Source organism: Camelus ferus, chromosome 14 (genome assembly GCF_009834535.1).
Source record: "Camelus ferus isolate YT-003-E chromosome 14, BCGSAC_Cfer_1.0, whole genome shotgun sequence".
NCBI classification, from domain to species: Eukaryota; Metazoa; Chordata; class Mammalia; order Artiodactyla; family Camelidae; genus Camelus; species Camelus ferus.
In genome coordinates, this window is record NC_045709.1 from 16,502,636 (window position 1) to 16,522,399 (window position 19,764).

Sequence of the window (19,764 nt, forward strand, 5' to 3'; positions counted from 1 at the left end):
CTAATTAATCAGTATATTCTAATCATTCCTTTTTTTTTCTAACTGTTCTGTTTTAATTAACGTCTCATCAACAATTTGGTTAGTGGTCTTGGTATAATTCATATAGGAAAGGCAGGATTAATGCTTAGTTTTTTTTCTTTTTCTTTACTATTTTTCAAAATAATGAATTTGTCTACCATCATCCTTCAGTGGTAAACAATTATTTGTTATTGCTTTTAGTGTTACCAACAATTCATGGATTTAAACATATTTGATATGCTTTAGTCCGTTGCTGTTAATATTTTTTTCTTTCAACTTTTTCCATCTTTGGTCAGTGGGAACCTCTTGATGTTGGTTCCTGATTCTTTTTACTTGGCCCTAATAATTTTGATAGTTTCCTTGCTTTCAGATATGGCAAGAGCCTTCAGGCTCATCATAAACATTTTCTGCTTCAGATCTGAAATCAGCCATTTTTCCAAGGAATTCTCTTTTTATTTTAGACAGAATGGAATTTGGAAATCACAATTAGGGTTCTTACTGCTATGAGGCTAGGCCTTTTCAGTGGATAAATTAAATAAATATATATGTGTGTATAAATGTTTCTTAAGACAAAATAATCATGAGTTCATATTTATGATTTCAATTCAAATTCAGTACTACAGCATTTGTACCTCTCTGCTTTGATTTTATATCTGTGTTCTCCTTTCCCACAACAAGGTATATGCACATGAGTTCTTGAATGAGAATACCAGTACTGCCACTATCCATGTTAGTACTAGAAGTAGTTAATGTTCATTATAGCAAGTCACCACAGTTACTTCCTCTCTGTATATTACCAACTAGATACACATTAGCTTCATTTATTTCATTTTATTTTTTTTATTTTTATGGGTTTCTTTTTAGAGTTTTTTATCGTTCCATAATTCTATAAGATATTAATGGTTCTAAACTCAAATATGTAGTACAAGGGAGTCCTAGATCCTATCCCTGTTCTTTCTACCCTATTTCCTTCTTCCTTGAATAGATGACCATTGAAAACAAATTAGTGAATACCTTCCATTGTTAGTTTAAAATTATATATGTGTATATATTTGCATACACATGCATGAGATATATATATATAGATATATATAGATATACACACACACATATAACTTGCATGTAATATGTGTATTGCCCTTTCTTAAGCTTCAGCAATGCTAGACACTTCTTTTTCCTTTCTTGCTTTTTTCATATAACTGAATGTCCTGGAGTTGACTTCGTACTTGTCTATAGAGATACTCTTTATTTTTCTTTCAACATGATATCACTCTATTGCATACGAGTACCATAATTCATTCAGTCAATCCCTTACAGATGTACATTTGAGTGTTTTTCAGTCTTTAGCTTTTACAAATAACCCTGCAATGCAATGTGCATCTGGTTTTTGTTTGGGGGGGTTTTTGGTGCTGAAACCTGGGAAATGCATCCATCTTTTTGCTTTTTCATCTGAGTATCTTTGGGATAAGTGGAATAAATGCATTTATGGATCCAAAATACATTGGTAAGCTTTGCCAGATATTGCCACCTTCCCCTTCTTAAGGGTTATACCATGTTTGCATTCCCACCAGCAGTGTGTCCTCTTGCCAACAGAGAATGCTGTTAAAGATTTGGAGTTGTACTGAATAGGTAAAAAATGGTATGTTGGTGTAGTTTTTATGTGCATTTATCTTATTATGAACAAGACTAGTAATCCTTTCATATGATTAAAAGCACTGTGAGCCATTTTTCTATGAATCATGTATTCATTTCTGTAGTTCGTTTTTTCTATACAGTTATGAGTTTTTTTCCTTTACTTTCAGAACTTCTTTATATATTTATATATTAACCCTTTGAATGTGATATACCACAAATATTATTTTCCCAATTTGTCATTTGATTTTTTATTTTACTTCATTTTTTAAAGTGGGTGATGGTGGAAATCAAATTGTTATGGAATTTAGATTCTACAGGACATATTGAAAAGAACAATGTCACAGTTTTATTACAAAATATATTCACAATATACCAGGACTTACATCCTTCACTGCTATTCAAATGTATATTGAAATTTTTAGATATCAACTTTAGAAAGTATAAGTTTTTCAAAATTCTTTTAGGAGATCCCTGAGGAGATACCTAAGGAACAATGTTTGAAGATTTTAAGTCCTCATCAATAATTTCAGTAGTTTGACATGTATAAAATGGAACAGCTTTTGTAGGTATCAGGGAAGATGATCTGACTTTGTAGTCAGAAAGGGTGAAGTCCAAACTCTGCCAGTCACTACAGGCAAGTTACAAACCTATTTGAGCCTTAGTTTCAACATAAATAATATATGGAGACGACAATGTAGAACATAGGGTCATTGTGAAGATTAAGTGATAATGTCAATGTGTCTACAATATAATAGACCATAAATATTTTCATATTGCTTAGGTTGTCAACAAAATAAAGGCAAAATTGCCTTACCAGACTGTCAGTTATTTAGGATCAAATTACTTCCCTCTGATTTTTCTGCTTCCTTTTCACAACCTGCAAAAAAGCCCTAAAGAAGCTATTACATGCTGATATGGTGATGTTTGGAATGCCATTCATTCATTTAATAATATGCCTCTATGTATATCGTGTATATCAGGCACTACGCTACGTGTGGAGATTCAAAGATAAGATATGACCTTGCCCTCTAGGACTAATGGTGAAGTAAGAGAGGCTATAACAGGTAAACAAGTGTAGTCAGTGCTGTGCTATTTTTGCTATGACAGAGGTGTGCACACATTGGTGCTGGAGTACAGAGGTCTTTAATTCCTGAGATAGTCAAAGGAAGTTTTCCAATCAGATAATGACAATGTAAAGTATAAAGAAGGAGGAACATAAATTAGCATAATGGCCAAGATTTTCTAGGAAGAGGAAACAGAGTGGACAAAAATTCGAGGGTGAAAGAGCCAGGAAGCTGCAGTTCCTTCAGTGAGACTACGAGCAGCATGTGCTCTCAAGAGGTGGGCAGTAGAGATGAAGCTGGGAGCCAGGTCATGGAGGGAGGGGCAGGCACTGCCAAGGAACTTGAACTTATGCTGAAAGTATCATCATCTGATTCATGTTCTCCAGAGATCACTTTTGCTGAGTTGTGAAGAGTTCGTTGTAAAGAAGACCACATAAAGCTTTTATGGTCATTCATTCATTCACTCTTCATTCAGTTGTTCAACAATATTTATTGAAGTCCAACATGTTCCCTTGTGTGAATATACTATGATTAATATATCCACTCTACTGTAGATGGATATCTGTAGTTTCTAACTTGGGGCTATTACAAAAAGAACTTTGGTACACATATGTATGCATTTCTGGGTCTTCTAGGAGTGGAATTGTTATGTCATATTGAATACATATTAAATTTTGGTAGATGCTGCCAAGCAATTTCTGCAGGTGGTTTTCACCTCCCCAAATTATGTTTGTTATTGTCAGTCTTTTTAACATTAGTCATTCTGTGGGGTATGTAATGGTTTCACATTGTGGTTTTAATTTTCATTTCCTTCCTGACCAGCAATATTGAACATAATTTCACGTTTGTTGGCCATTTGAATATCCTTATTTGTGTGTCTTCAAAGATTTTGTCCATTTTTTCTTTTGGGTCTGTATTTTATTTGATGTGTAAAATATATATATAAAATTGAAGTACAGTCAGTCTCAATGTGTCAATTTCTGGTGTACAGCACAATGTCCCAGTCATGCACATACATACATATATTCATTTTCATATCCTTTTTCATTAAAGATTATTATAAGATATTAAAGGATATTACAAGATATAGTTCCCTGTGCTATACGAAGAAACTATTTTTTAATCTATTTTTATATATAGTGGCTAACATTTGTAAATCTCAAACTCCGAAATCTATCCCTTCCCACCCCATTTCCCCGGTAACCATAAGATTGTTTACTATGTCTGCGAGTTTGTTTCTGTTTTGTAGATGAGTTCATAGTGCTCTTTTTTTTCTTTTTTCTTTTTAGATTCCATATATAAGGGATATCATACGGTGTTTTTCTTTCTCTTTCTGGCTTACTTTACTTAGAATGACGATCTCTAGGTCCATCCATGTTGCTGAAGATGGCATTGTTTTATTCTTTTTTACGGCTGAGTAGTATTCCATTGTATAAATATACCACATTTCTTTATCCAGTTGATGTGTAAGATATATGTGAATATTTTGCACATATATAGTTATAATATGTGTGTATATCTTCTCCCATTTTATGAACTACTTTTCATTCTTAATGTCTTTTGAAGAATAGAAGTTTTTAATTTTAATATAGTCCAATTTATCAATTTTTTTCTTTTATGGTGAATGTCTTTCATGTCTAGTTTAAGAAAGCTTTGACTTCTTCAAGGTCATGGAGATGTTCTTCTATATTTTCCTTTAAAATCTATATTATTTTCCTTTTCATATTTATGTCTGTAATCCATTTGAAATAGATTTTTTTGATGTCTATTCTCTCCAATTCCTAAAAATGTTTTCTACTTAACACTGGATAGACTAATTTTTTTTAATTGAACGCAGGACCTATACTCAAGTAAGTGCAGTGGAATTAAGAGAGAAGAGAAAATGTGGTTGGTCACTATGAGGAGAACCTGAGAATTTTAATGCCCTTCACATTTTATCTCTTCAATGAATGCTTCTCCAATTGTCCCATCCAAAGCATTTTCTGTCTCTTTTTCAATTTGATGGTACTTATTTTCTATAGCAGTTTCCCAAACATTTCACACTGTGGCTCTTAGGGAAAATAGATATTCTTTCAGCATTTGAGAATATATGAAAGAGGCTTTTCATGGCAGGAAGTAATGAACTGGGGCATTGGCTACCCCCAAACCCTCCTCATGGTCAAACGAATAGAGAGGATCAAAATCCTGACACACCTGTAATTCACTCTTGACACACCTGTTAGAAAGCTCTGCTTTATACCACTAATTTCAAGTTTATTTACCTTTTATGTAATAAACTGTTGTGTAGTGAATTAACTGGTGCTTCTCAATTTTTAGCATTCATCATAATTACCTGAAGGGCTTATTAAAATACAAATTTCTGAGCTCTATCTCCAGAGATTTTGCTTCTATATGCCTGGGGTAGGGCCTGAGAATTTCCATTTCAAACAAGTTTCAGGTGATGTGATCCCGCTGGTCCAGGGACTACACTTTGAGAAACACTGCCTTAACCTCATAGCTCTCAACACAGTGCCTGTTATGGGCTTTCAGTATCTTTTGGTTGTTAACCGTTTGAATGAGTCAATGAGAAATGAAAAAATAATAACTCTTATTTATCATTAAGGATTTGGTGTAAATACTCCTCTGTGAAGCAACCTCTTACCTTTCAAGGCAGATTTAACCTCCTCTTCATCTATATTATTGCTGAAACTTACACATGTTTTCATCAGTGTACTTAGCACATTCTATTGTAATTACAGCTTATGACTATGTCTAAAAATATGTATTTCAGAGTCAGACAAATATGGCTTCTGATATGAGCTCTGACACTTATTAGTTCTACAAAATTGAGCAAATTAGTAGCTCTGAGTGTTAGTTCCTTGTTTGTAAAGTATCTATGATACTACCTAATCTGGGACTTTGTATTACATGGGCCTCTACTGTAGGCCCTTAATAATGATAGTGCTCCTTCCATTCCAGACACCATTCCCATGAGGTAGGATGGTATCTGACTCATTATTGTATCCCCTTGTCTAGCACTGTGCCTGGAACATGGTACACCTGGATAAATGATCAATCAACAAGCCAACCAGCGAGTCCAAGGATACCTCTGAATCTTAAGTATTTTAGGCCTAACTTTTCCCTAAACTTATAGTTTCATTTCTGTATATGTTTATAGAGAAATTGCCCAGGGGCAAAGTCCCCAAGGCTGCATCAGACCCTTTGAGGGAATTCCTGAGTTCTGAGTTGCCTGAGTTTTGGATAGACTGGTCTCTACAAATACCTTTGAACCAGGATGGAGTCAAAGATGTTGAGATAGTTTCACATCCCTCTTGGACTTGGCCAGGACTAAACTGGACTGCAAGACTGTGGATAAGCCACAGGGGGAATAATTTGTCTACACATATTCTCTTCAATGTTTGTTAGACCAGCTTCTCACTTATAGAGCTCCAGGTCCCATCTTTGCATACACATGACTCTACACTATCCTAAATGGATTAGAAAGTTGAATAACTGAGGGCGTTTCCTGGATGCATTTTTGCTGTGTGATGGATTGTTGCATGTCTTAGCTTTCAGTATTAAACAATAAATCTCTGTTGAAATACATAGCAGCATCAGTATGTGTCTGAGGTTCTCAACTGGGCGATTTTGATCCCCACCTTCCACCCTCACTAGAGGACAGTTGACAATGTCTGGAGACATTTTGGGTTGTGCAGGTCACAACCTGAGGGAGAGTACTGTTGACATCTAGTTGGTAGAGACCAAGGATGCCACTAAACACCTGCAATCACAGGACAGCTCCCCACCCCTCCACCACCACCACTATGTCAAAGAATCTTCCAGCCCCAAATGTCGACAGTGTCAAGGTCAAGAAATTCTGGCATGTGATTTTCTTTTTTATAACTGAATTTTGGAGAAATAATTACAACCTGATTGCAAAGTTCTAAATAAAAAAAGACTTGTTGTAAAAAGTAAACAAACAGACAAAAAAAAATAGCTAAATCCACACTCTCAAGGAGATAATAGGTGAAAAAGATAGGCACCATTTGTATTATAATTTGATGAAAGATGAGTATACTATTTAATTTCATTCACCAGGCTTTTATTTTAGAAATGAACTGATAGACATAGATACTGCATCTTTCTCTGAATAACTGGCTTTATATAAAACATCTACAATGAAAGAATATTTTTCCTATAGAGTTAACTTCATTTCCTATTTCAGCTATGTAGAAAATAGTAAATTTAGGTTAGAAGTATCTCTAATGCTGCTTGGCTTATTAATGCTGCAAAAGATTTGTGTCTATTTCAAAAGGATCCTTGAATACTTCTCAGGAAGGTCATTTTGTTTTGCTTTAAAAAATGAAAATATGTTTGTCTGCATTGCAGATAGGCATAAAATCAGATGGTCACATGCCCTTTTTTACCTATGGAGCCAAAAAAGCAGAGAGCTAATGCAACTGAATGGTAAATGCATCCACTCTGGTAATCACTTACTTCTGAAACACAGCCATGCACATGTTATATTTTAGAATGGAAAGAACCCTCTGAGGGAGTATTAGGTATTCCTTCCCGTTCTAGAAGTAGAACGTGCATTGTGAACCCAGCAAATAAAAAAAAGAATTGGGAATTTACTTCAATTGATCTGTGTGCTTAGAAGCTAAGGATGAAATACTGTGATTCAGCTGTTGCTATAATGCAGCCACAGGACTCAGGTGCTGCTGCCCTGCAAGGCTGGTTTCAATTTTTGCATCATGCAGAAAGATCTTTGCAGCACATTGCTGAAGGCAAATCTCTGCCTTTCTCTGTGTGACTGTAGGGTGAAGGCAATTTCATACTCTGTCTTTTTCTATGAGAAAACAGAAGCATTCGACTAAAAAGCTTATGCATATTTTAAGATCAACCTAACAGTGACTCTTTCAAAACAGTACAGCTGGTGTCTTAGGAACATCATCTCCCCTCACTTCCATCTTGCTTGGGATGGATTACTCAGGATGTTTATGGTCAGGTGACCAGGATCCTACTTCTGGCCCTGTCGTTAGCTCATTGTATAAGATTAGACTAATCTTAAGACAAATGTCTCAGTTTCTTCTTATATAAAGTAAGATAATAATGCCTGCTTTTGTTATGTCACAGATTGTTGTGTGCAACTAATTTATTAAATTTTTCTATCCCCTCTACTCTAATATGTCTTCCCCAACGTCTTTGCTTCACAGTCATGTATCCAATGTCTATGGAAGTACCTGGTAAAAACCATTCCTTAAATATGTGTTGAATGAAATGTAAGTTATCCCAGCTTTATAATTCTTCTCACCGATACTCAGAGTGATGGGGATTCCACGTTAACTAGGCTTTTAGTGATTCCGTAAGTGACAGTCTCTCTAATGTATCTTAAAAAGATCCAAAGACAGAGAAACCATGGCATCCCAACTTTGATTCTTAAAAGTATTGGGGTTTGTTTTTCACAGATGAGAGAGATCATGTAGTACTGGTTAAGAAAATGGGCATTGGAATCAGGCAATCCTGGGCTGAATCCTACTTCTGAACCTTGTGAAGCATATATTTCTTGAATCACATTTCTTGAAGTCCCAGTTTTATTTTCTGTAAGAAAAGAATAGTAATAATACATTCCTCACAGTATTATTCTGAGGATTAAATGAGATAATCCATGTCAAGTGCTTCGCACGGTGCCTAACACATAGTAAGTATGTATGTTAGGGTAGTGTAGGGCTGCAATGAGAAATAGATCCCCCAAATAAATAATCACTCAACACATTAGTCTGAGGTATATGTTCTTGGTTAGCAGGTAGCTCACCTTTATGAAATATTGGGAAGGAAAGGGTGGGGAAGGTCTTGTCCAGGAAGTTACCATATCCCTTTTACTCTCATTCCCTTGGTGAGTTTTACTTACAGAGAGCAAAGAACAGATGGTTGCTCAGTATTAAAAGAAACACCAGTGGATTAATTGGTTGGAGACTGCAGTAAGAGATAAAAGCTGAGAATTAGAATGTTTCAAATACCTATCAGTGTCTTCAATATAAATTAGGCACAAGGGAGGGTAAGTAGGATGGGAAGAGAAATTATGAATTCTCATTTAAAATATTGAATTAGAAGAATATACACCTGGAAGAGTCTTTTGGGAATTTGGAAATGTAGGTTTAGAGCTGGAGGGAAGAGTTCAGGCTGGTGATAGCTTCTTTGGGGGTCATTCACATAGAACCAATGGTTATATCCCTGTGAATAAATATGATTGCTAAAAAGCGATGAGTCAATTTTAACTTCCCTTATTTTTGGCACCTCTACTACCAACTTTGCTCTAACAAAGTCTGATAACATTAGAATTTTCCAAAAGATGACTGGAGCGTAAAGATCTTACTGACCATTCCCTTAAACAGCAGGACAAAGATGCTCTTACATCAGTCCCAGAGATTGAGGAAGCTGAGATATATAATTCAGACACAGTATCAAATACATTTACTATCCAAAAAGTGGAGATATAATAACATCTGCCTAATGGACTTTTGTGAAGATTAAAATAGATAGTACAGGGTACGTGTCTCTATCTAAGTGTCTGGCACATGGTAAATTCTACCGTCCTACTTACCTACTTCCAAATGGTTTCCATTTATTATTGCTATGTCCTTAGCCTAAATATACTACCCAAAGACATCGAACCTGAGACAGATTTAGTAAGTGCCCTCATTTGCCCTGAGAAGAAAGTTCTTGTTCTGTGCTTAGACAGCTCTAACTTTACCATCAACCTCCCGTATGAGTTCTTCCAGTTGTCCACCAACCAGGGAGACTTCTGGATGGGATTTCCCTTCTGTTCAGTGTCCTCTTGGAAAATAAAAAGATCTGCTATCCAACCACACACTAGTTTTACCCTTGGGAAAATTTTAATTTTTATCTTTGCTATTACGTAGACCAGGGGTCAGGAAGAAATGCCAAGTATGTGTTTCCATTTTGAATTGTCTTAAATTTGTATTTAGGTCTTTAAAAGACTTTTGAGTTCGTGGAAGGCTTCTTCTGGTCCCTAGAGTACTTAATTTTTGTGCTGCATTTTCTGCTTTGAAAGCAATATAGAAATACCAACTAATGATATATTATTATGCTACTTTTCTAGGTTAGTTAACTTGTTTGTTGGTTTTTTGCTTATAGTTTGCTATTCTCACTTAGAGAGGTCTATTTAACTGCTATGTAGCCTTTAAACTTTCATGTGATGTTCATATGCAAATATATGAAAGCTTAGTGAGATATAATAAAGTGTAAATAATTAGTAATTGCATTCATTTCATGGATATCATGTTGAGGCTGTAAATCTGAAAATACTTCATAATTATGCTAGGAGCAATAGGAGAATTTTATAGTTATATTTTACTCTCTTTTTTAAAACAATATCAGCTAAATTAACCTAACAGCTGATAGTAATCTGGTTATGGCAGTACCAGTAACACACTGTTGTATTTTTTCAGGAAAGATAATATGTAATATACAGGGCAATCGGCAGATTTTATTTCCCAGCCAACCTGGAACACATCTGCAGTGTAGCACAGTCATTTCTTCAGGCAGCCCAGTAGGTCTGCTATAGAGTAGAAAGGAGAGTATTATGAATTCAAGTTAGAGAGAGACCAGATTCTGTTAGTTCCTAAATGCAATGGGAACCTGTTAGAGGTTTTTAGGCAGTGGGGAGGAACATTATCTGATGTATATATTTTTTAAGATACTGTTGGAACATGTTTGATAGGAATAAAAAAAATGGAAGCAAGAAGACCAATTAAGAGACTGCTATAATCCAGGCAACAGATCATAATGATTGGTAGAAATAAAGACAAGAAAAAAGAAGGTGGTAGAAATGAGAATAGATGAGGAAAATTGGGACATTAGGGAATGTAGAATGGGCAGGACTTGATGTTATATTCGATATCCAGAATGAGGGAAAGTGAGGGACCAAGGATAATTCACAAAGTTTTGGCTTGAGGTTGTATTTCTACAAACATGGGGAAAACCCAAGGTTTTATTGGCTACCTATAATCTGATCCCTGCTAGACCAGAGCTTTGCACAGGCAGGTACCATATCAACTAATGTGGGTTTAGCGCACAGTAGGCATTCAACACATTTTTTTAATGAATAAAGATATTTGGAGTGTCATTATGCAAAAGGAGCATAAGACCAGCACAGGGCTCCAATATTTTGGTGTTGGCTTTAAAACCAATGCAGCACAGAAACGGATTCCTTCCAACTGTGGCATTTTCTGTTATCTTTGATCAAATAAATTTTGGAGGGACACGTATGTAAAAATAATCTACTCATTGTATGAGAGGTAATATTTTAGGCCTTCATTGTGCATGTACATGTCTTTGTGCATTGTACATGTTGTATTGCTTTAATTATAACTATTTAAAAAATTGTATTGAAATGTTCAAATATAGATAAAACTATAGAGACTAGTATAATAAAACTCCATGTATCCATCCCACTGCTTCAATAATTATCAACAATCTAGTTTTTCTCATCAGTATTCTGTCTCAGCCCCTTACTAGCTTATTTTGAAGTAAATCCTAAACATCACACCATTTGATCCATTTATTTCAGTAACCATTGACCTTCTAATACTTAATTACCATACATATATCGTAACACCCAAAAGCGATAAAACTCTAGTTCTCACTATGTTGCATGAGGATCCAGCAACATAAAATGTCCATGTATGCATTTCTGTTTGTTTTGCTTTGCACCTCTAGGCCAGTGTTAGCACACCCCAGATCTCTGACTATTACTATAGTGAGTTCTGTACAGTTGATCCCTTCTTTTTCTAACTTTTCTTGGCACTTCTAGAAACCTGAAAATAATTACTTACTCATTTACTCACCAAATATGTATTGACTATTTACCAAGAGTCAGATACTCTCAAATGAGCACTTTGAGAGGCAAAGATGTACATGACAGGACTCCTGCCCCCAATAATTTAAAATGCTAAAGAGTGAAAGTATTGTCTAGACTGATAAGGAGCTATGTGATCTCTAAGGGTTAAGTGAATGGTACAGACAATAAACATTCCAAGGATTGGGAAGAGGGAACTTATCATTTCTGGTCAGGATGAACAGGAGACACCAGGCTGAAGGAGATATTAAACAAATCTTTAAAGAATGTTGAAGTTTTTAAGATGGATTTCATTCCAGGAAGAAAGAGTAATATAAATACAAATTCAGAGGCAAAAGGCAGAATATTTGGCTAGAGAAATGGGTGATGGAACAGACTGTGTCTGCCCGGTCTGGGTTTGTGAAAGAGAAGCGTGGGAGGCAGGCTGGAAAGTATTAATATAGAGAGTAGTTCAAGTTTGTGTCTTTTTTCTGGTGGTTGTGTGTTTACAATACAAAGAAAAAAATCAAAGAGAAAAACATGTAGTTCTATTTTATGACAAAGAAAATTACGTGGAGATTGCTGCTGATCAAACTAGTTCTGGATTTTAACAGAGGAAAGATGTGTTATGTTCTCTAAATGATGTATTTATTTCTGATTCTACTTGCCATTCTACAAAGTGTATCTATCTTAAGTTTTACAATTTTATATAAAACATGCATATCATGACAAACAGAAACAAACAAAAACCAGTATTACAAATTCAAATATTTCATCTCAATCTTGAGTAGTTTGTAAAAATCATCTAGGATAAAAAGCCTAATTTATAACCTAACTTGATTAAAAAAATAATAAGCAAGAATATTATTACAAAGTTACATGTATAAATAATACTTAGGATTCCTAATAGGCTGAGGGATCCATACCGCTGTAAAAAGGCAAAACTCTGAAATAAGACTTAATTCAAATGTCAGTGTTCCCACTGAGGGCCTCTTAACCTCCCTGAGCCTGTGTTTCCTCATTTGCAAATCATGGGAATTGTAGTACCGGTTTCACCTGGCTGGCGTGAAGAGTAGATGACAAAACCTAGTACAAGCTCCCAGCACTGTCTAGCACAGAGCAGGTGCTCACTATATCCTAATTTCCTCTCCTGTCTGATTTGCAAGAGATTTATGTCACAGACTTACAAAAAATTTTAAATAAATGGTTTTTGTAATCAGCATTATTGAGGTATAATTAACATCCAATAAACTGCACATATTTAAAATATACAAATTGATAAGCGTTAACATATGTATACCCCAAGGACACCGTCCCCGTAACCAAGATAACAACCATATCCATCACACCAAAGTTTCTTCAGCCCCTCTGTCATCCTTCCTTCATTACTGTCATCCCCATGCAAACACTGACAAACAGAAACAAAAACCAGTATTGCAAATTCAAATATTCCATCACAATCTTACAAATGTGAAATTGTACAATATGTGCTCTTTTTGTCTGGTTTCTTTCAGGCAGTCTAACAATTTGGGGATGCATGTATTTATTGACAGTTTATTCCTTTTCATTGCTGGTAGTATTCCATTATATGGTTATCAGACACATTTATGTCCTTAAGCAGGCTTAAAATTTCCAAGATTTTGGGTAAGAGAACACAATTTTAAAGTATAGAATTGACAACTTTGGCTTAGAGCAAAAGAGATATTGTTCTTTTTCTTCACTATTTTTAAAAATGTTTATTCTGCATGATGCTTTAGGGAAAAAATACTTGTTAATGCCTTTTTAAAAAAAAGTTTGACATACAAAATGCTCTATTAGAGAAAGGAGCCATGGGTTATTTTTTAAAGTAAATGTGATATACTGTCAGCATGAAAAATTAAGAAACAGAAAAGCACAAAGAAGGACGTAACATATCATCCCAATCCGATGATCTAGAGACAACCTTTGTTAACATTGTTGACCTTCATTCCATTAATCTCTTGACAGATAGATGGGTGATAGATAGAAAACAGTTTCACAAAAACAATTTGGGACTCCCACTTCCAGATAAGAGAACAACAGGAGCTAGATATACCCTCCTGCCTGAAGCAACTGGAGAAACAGATGAAACATATAAAACAAAGGTCTTCAGACGTTGGACATCAGGCAGCACAGGACAGTGAACCCTGGAAAAGGAGAAACAAACAAGATGACCTTTATCATTACCCCAGCTGACTGCCTGAGGAAAATTTCTAGGCTGTGATGCAGGGAGGGGGCTGTGATCCATGAGGAGCTTGACTGTCTCCCTGACTCAGACAATGTTGGGACTGCAGGGAGGACGGATCAGCTAGAATTCAAGGCAGATGACAAGAACTACACAGAAAGAAAGCTCCAGAGAGCTGTAGAGAGTTTCCCCAAATCTGCAGCTGAGTACCAGTCAGCACATGCAGGTGAAGAAACTACCCAAACAGGGAAAGAACCATCAGAAATGATTAGAAGTAGCACTCCCAGAGTTTGCCCGGGGCTGAGAATAGTTTGTGCTCTCTTCATCCATAGACAAAAACCTTGTAATTCACAGGACATTGAATAGGGCACTCAAAGGGAATTGCTTAAGGTGGGGAAAAATTAACCCTAGAATAAAAGGCTGCTCTGATGCCACATAACAAAGCTTTAAAATGAGCTAATCTAGCTGCATTCCAGAACAAAGTTAAAGAATAGTTATAGGAATACAAAAATATTCAGCACTCAACAGGGAAAAATTTACAAAGACTGGTATCCAATTAAAAATTACCAAGGATGCAAAGAGGCAGGAAAATATGACTCATAATGAGGAGAAACATTAATAAACAGAAACAGACCCAGAAATGTCACAGATGATAGAATTCTGAGACAAGGACATTAAAACTTCTATTATAACCACATTGTGTGTGTTAAGAAGTAGAAGAAAGATTGAGCATGTTAAGTAGAGACATAAAAGATACTAAAAAAAAAAATCCGAAATGAACTTCTAGAAATGAATGTCTGAGGTAAAAATAAATGCACTGCATGGAACTAATAGCAGTTGAGACATTACAGAGGAAAAGATCAGTGAGTGAAGCTGAAGACATAAAAATGATCCAAAATGAAACACACAAGGAAGAGTTCAGGGAGAGGGAGATATAGCACATCTCCCCAAAGAAGATATACAGATGTCAAAAAAGCATATGAAAATGCTCTACATCATATGTCATCAGGGAAATGCAAATTAAAACAATCATGTACCACTACATGCCTATTAGCATGGCCAAAATGCAAAACACTGACAACAGAAAATGCTGGTGGAGAAGTGGAGCCTTTATTCATTATTCGTGAGAATGGAAAATGGTACAGCCACTTGAAAGGCAGCTTGAAAGTTTTTTTTTTTTTAACAAAACTAAACATACTCTTATATGACCCAGCAATTGGGCTCCTTGATATTTACCCAAAGGGATAAAAAAATTATGTCCCACCAAAACTTGCACCTGAATATTTAAAACAGCTTTATTCAAAATTGCTAAAACTTGGAAGCGACCCAAATGCAGATGTGGAAGTAAAATGTATGTATCCAAAAGGAGGAGGAAAAACGGCGTGTGTGTTGTAGGTTTTATATACATGACATGGTGTGACACTGCTGGAAGGCCGACCGACAGTCAAAGATGTAAATTGTAAAACCCAAAGCAAGAACTAAGAATCTAGTCAACAATGACAACAAAAGTCAGAGGTACAGCTTATAAACCAACTAAGGAGATAAAATGACATCATAAAAATATTAAGTAATGCAAAAGAAGATAGACAAAGGGGCAAAGGCAATTCGATGGAGAAAAGACAGTCTCTTCAGCAAATGGTGCTGAGATGATTGGACACTCATACGCAAAATAAAAATGAACCTTGGTCCAGACTTCTCACCACTTACAAAAATTATCTCAAAAGGGATCATAGACAAATGTAAATTCAAAACTATAGAACTTTTAGCATAAAACACAGAGAAAAAATCTTTATGACCTTGGGTAAGGCAAATGTTTCTTAGATTGACACCAAAAATAATTTATTACAAAACTGGACATTTTCAATATTAAGAATGTCTCTTCAAAAGACACTACTAAGATAATGAAAAGATAAGCCATGGACTGAAAGAAAATCTTCAGAATCACTTACCTGATAAAGGACTTATAGCCAGAATATATGAAGAGCTCTGAAAAATGCAATAATGAGAAAATGATCAACCATTTAAAAAATGGGTAAATGATTTGAAAGACATTTCATCAAAGTAAGTATGCAGATGGCAAATAAGCACATGAAAAAGCAACATAGCATTGTTCTTTTTGAGGGGAAATGAAAATTAAAACCACAAAAAATTAAATACCATTACACACCTATTATAATTGGCTAAAATTAAACAAGACTGGCCTTCCCACGTGTTAGCAAGGAAGTGGATTAACTGGAACTTTTATACAATGCAGGTGGGAACGTAAAATGACACAACACTTTGGAGAACAGCTTGGCAGTTCTTAAAAAGTTAAACATCACCTATCATTGTAATTCCATCATTCCACTGAAAGAAAATATCCATACAAAGAATTGTACACAAATGTTCATAGCAGCTTTATTTATGTAGCCCCAAACTGCAAACAATCTAAATGTCCATCAATAGAAGAATGAATAACAAATTATAATATCTCTTTTCAATGGAATACTACTCAGCAATAAAAAGGAACAAACTATTGATGTATGAAACAATGTGGATGAATCTCAAATGTATTACATTAAGTGAAACAAGCCAGAAAAAATAATTATGCAAGATTCCATTTATATGAAACTTAAGAATTCAGACTAATCCATAGTGGGATTAGGCAGATCATTGGTTGTCTGTGACTGGAGGTGGGAGGCAAGAAAGGGTGGGAATGACTATTACAAAGGGGCACGAGGAAACTTCTGGAGGGCAGATGCGTTTAGTATCTTGATTGTGATGATGGTTTCATGGGTATATTCACATGTCCAAATCGACCAAATTGTATGCTTTAAATCCTTGCAGTTTATTCTATGTCACTTACACATCAATAAACCTGTAAAAATGGGGAAAAAATTGCAAGATTAAAAAAAATAATAAATATGTGCAGGCAGTTCACTGCTCAGAGGGGCCCTTCCAGGCGAAAGAATGGGGCCCAAAATCCAGACCTGGATATGTCAGTCAGACACCTCACGCAAGCCCCCACCCACTTTCCCCAAGCTCTCCTAGTACTGACTGTTCTAATCAGAGGATCACAGGCCAGACCTTCCACTGTTGTGATACAGTTTTGGAGAAGTCTGCATCCTGCTCAGAGTCTGAGCTTTGAGGCTGCTCTTCGCGCCTGGTTCTGGCAGAGCTTCCCACTGTAATTGACTTCTGCGTGTCATAGTCTGTGGTTTCGGCACATGGCCACTTTCTTGTTTTATTGGTGTGGAGGGTTATTTTTTTTTTCCCACCTGTTTTCCATTATGTCTCTGGACTTTAAGGGACTGGCATAAAGTAAAAAGTTCCTTTACACACATCTTTGAATGGAAGTCAGTCAAATGTTTCTGGACAGTTGAAATGTGTCTGTCAATCCCTGTCTTCCCAGAGTGTAGCCCACGGCTCAGTCCAGAGTAAAATATATGCTGAATTACTAATCTCCTCAATTTTCGCTGCTAAATATTTTCCCACCTCTTTTTTCTACACCAGGACTATTCTCACACATGCTACCATTATCTCTTGTTTGGTGACTGCACCAGCCTCCAAACTGGCCTCCTCTCATCCAGCCTTGTTCCCCTTTAATTCTTTCTCCACTTTGAAGCAGGAAGATCTTATTATATCACAAATCTGAGCATGTCACTCAATAGGAGCCCTTTATTCTTAAGATAAGGTCCAGAGCCAGGCATAAAGGAGGCATTCAATAAATATTTAGAAAGACCCTGGGGAATCAGGAGCCTCAGGCCCTAAGATGGAGTGAGATAGGTTATTGAGTTATTATATCTCTTTTGGAAGTTTATTAAATCTTTCTTGGTTTCAGTTTTTCTGCAAATAAATACCTGCTTATGACCATGAAGCAAAAATAAGATAGTAGATGAATATTTTATTTCATGTCTGCCAAGAGGCAGATGCCGTGGTAGGATAAGATATGCAAAGGCTTTATTGAGAAAGGGAGCAGAGAAACTACTGTGTTGGAGGTCTGACCCCCGTGGAAGGAGAGAGGGAAGGAGGAGGTGCAGACCACAGTGCAGTTCCAAGAAAGGTCTGGCCAGACCAGTGGGAAGTCTTAGAACAAAGTCATCCATACAGAGTGTCCTGCCTTTGACTAGAAAGGGTGTATCATTACCCCCACCAACCTCACTCACTGGGTGGAAGCAGCCTGCAGGAAGTATGTCCTCAACACCAAGGAGACAGTGGATCTAGAGGAGCTATAGCTCTCTGAGCAGAAGATCCCACCAGTACATTTACAGCCTCCGTAAGTCGGAAGCCGTTTTGAGTTAGGAGAAAAGACATTAACTAAACACAAGGGGAAAAAAAATCATCTTTCAGTTGTTCAAGGACTGTCTGTTTAGCTTGTGGGTTTCACATCATAAACTCATCAGCCTTGCTTTTTAAGTTTCTTCTTCCTGCTACATTCCTTTTATCCTTTCACTACTCATCAGCACCTTTATGCAGAGGTTGGCAGGAACAGAGAACCAAGACGAGTTCAGGCCATTGTTTTTTCTGCTGTTGAGGACCAAAGAGCTGGACTGAAAATACTACCTCCTCCACCTTTTTTTTTTAATTCCTCATTTTTGGGAAATACTTTTCTTTTTCAAATTATAGCACGCAGCAAATTGTTTATACAAGCGTTTTTTTTTTGTTTTGTTTTGTTTTGTTTTGTTTTGTCTAAAGACAATGTTAAATTATATTTTGTAGACAGTTGCAAAGTCCCAAACCTCCAACAACACAGATAAAAGCAGTGATACTATATTATTATCTCCTATACTTCATCTCTTATTGGCATTTCCTTAAACTATTGACTCTTCTGTGGCTTTCAAATTCAAAACGAAAAGGATGCTCCCCAAAAGCCAGTATCATCAGTGTTTCTTCCATACCCAGAAGAAAACATGTTCTTAAGAGTGATTTTTATTTCTTAAAGCACTTAGGATTCATTCAGGAAGTTACTTGAGCTGAGGCCAGACAGAGGAGTAGACCATCCAACTCCTGACATTTTCCCGGGCTGTGTGTCCAGAACTTGGTGACCCAATTCTTCTCTGTTGGCCTATATTCAGCTGAACGAGTCATCAGACTTACAAGGTATTTTGTTTTTTTAAAACCCAAAACCACTCTTACAAAGAAAATGAAGCATTAAATAAAATATGCCACTATAATCTTGTATAATCTTAAAAGCTGGCAGGACTGGTCTATAAAAACAAACCTGAAAGCCAAGGCAAATAGGCCTAGGAGGCAGTCAAACCTGGGAGTATGTTGCCCAAGGAAGCCTGCCATGTGGTAAGAGCCAAGCCAAACCCTTGATTTGGATTTCTTAAGCACACCTAACAGTGAGGAGGAAGGTATGATCACTGAAAGATGGAATTAGGGTGTGATAGAATGGCTTCTTTTCCATACCTTCTTTAATGGTGGGCAGTATGTATAAAGTTAGAGATGCAGCTGAATATAGTAGTTGGAGAGAAGGATATTTTTATGTAGATGCATATAGGTGTTCCAGGTTACTTGTTTACTTAGAAGGCAAAAATTAAGCACATTGTGCCTAATCTGGTCATGGATGCTATGGATGAAAGATGGTACACGATTTTTTAATTGAATCTTTGCATTCTTATGAGGCCTATATTACTATCTCCATTTTACATGTAAGGAAACTTAAATCTCAGACAGGTGAGAAAAGTTGCCTAAAACCACGTAACTAGTCAGAAGTGGATTCAAGACTTAAATTCAATGTGCCTACCCCAGCCCCCCAGCTCTTTCTGATATACCACAGTGCCTTAAAAGAAACAGAGCGGCAGGTCTCAATGTTCCAGTACTCACAATTTGCTTGAGGAGAGAGATGAGTTTGTGAAATAACCACTGAATGGTTTTATATTTATATAAAGTATAAATATATTTGAGTAAGAGACTGTAGTCTGAGAACTACAAGAAGGAAACACTGTGTTGCTTCTCAGCTGGTAAACATATTTATCCCTCTTCAGCTCCAGACCTCCCTCATCCTGGCCTTCATGCCCCGC

At 36.3% G+C, this 19,764-nt stretch overlaps 1 long non-coding RNA gene across 1 annotated transcript in view; it reads left to right on the forward strand.

Moving 5' to 3' along the window:
* Positions 1-19,764, forward strand: part of LOC116668570 — an 80,019-nt gene that overhangs the window by 33,360 nt on the left and 26,895 nt on the right. Inside the window, exon 2 of the long non-coding RNA XR_004325721.1 lies at positions 18,681-18,838. This is a non-coding gene — a long non-coding RNA (uncharacterized LOC116668570). The remainder of the gene's footprint in view (positions 1-18,680; positions 18,839-19,764) is intronic.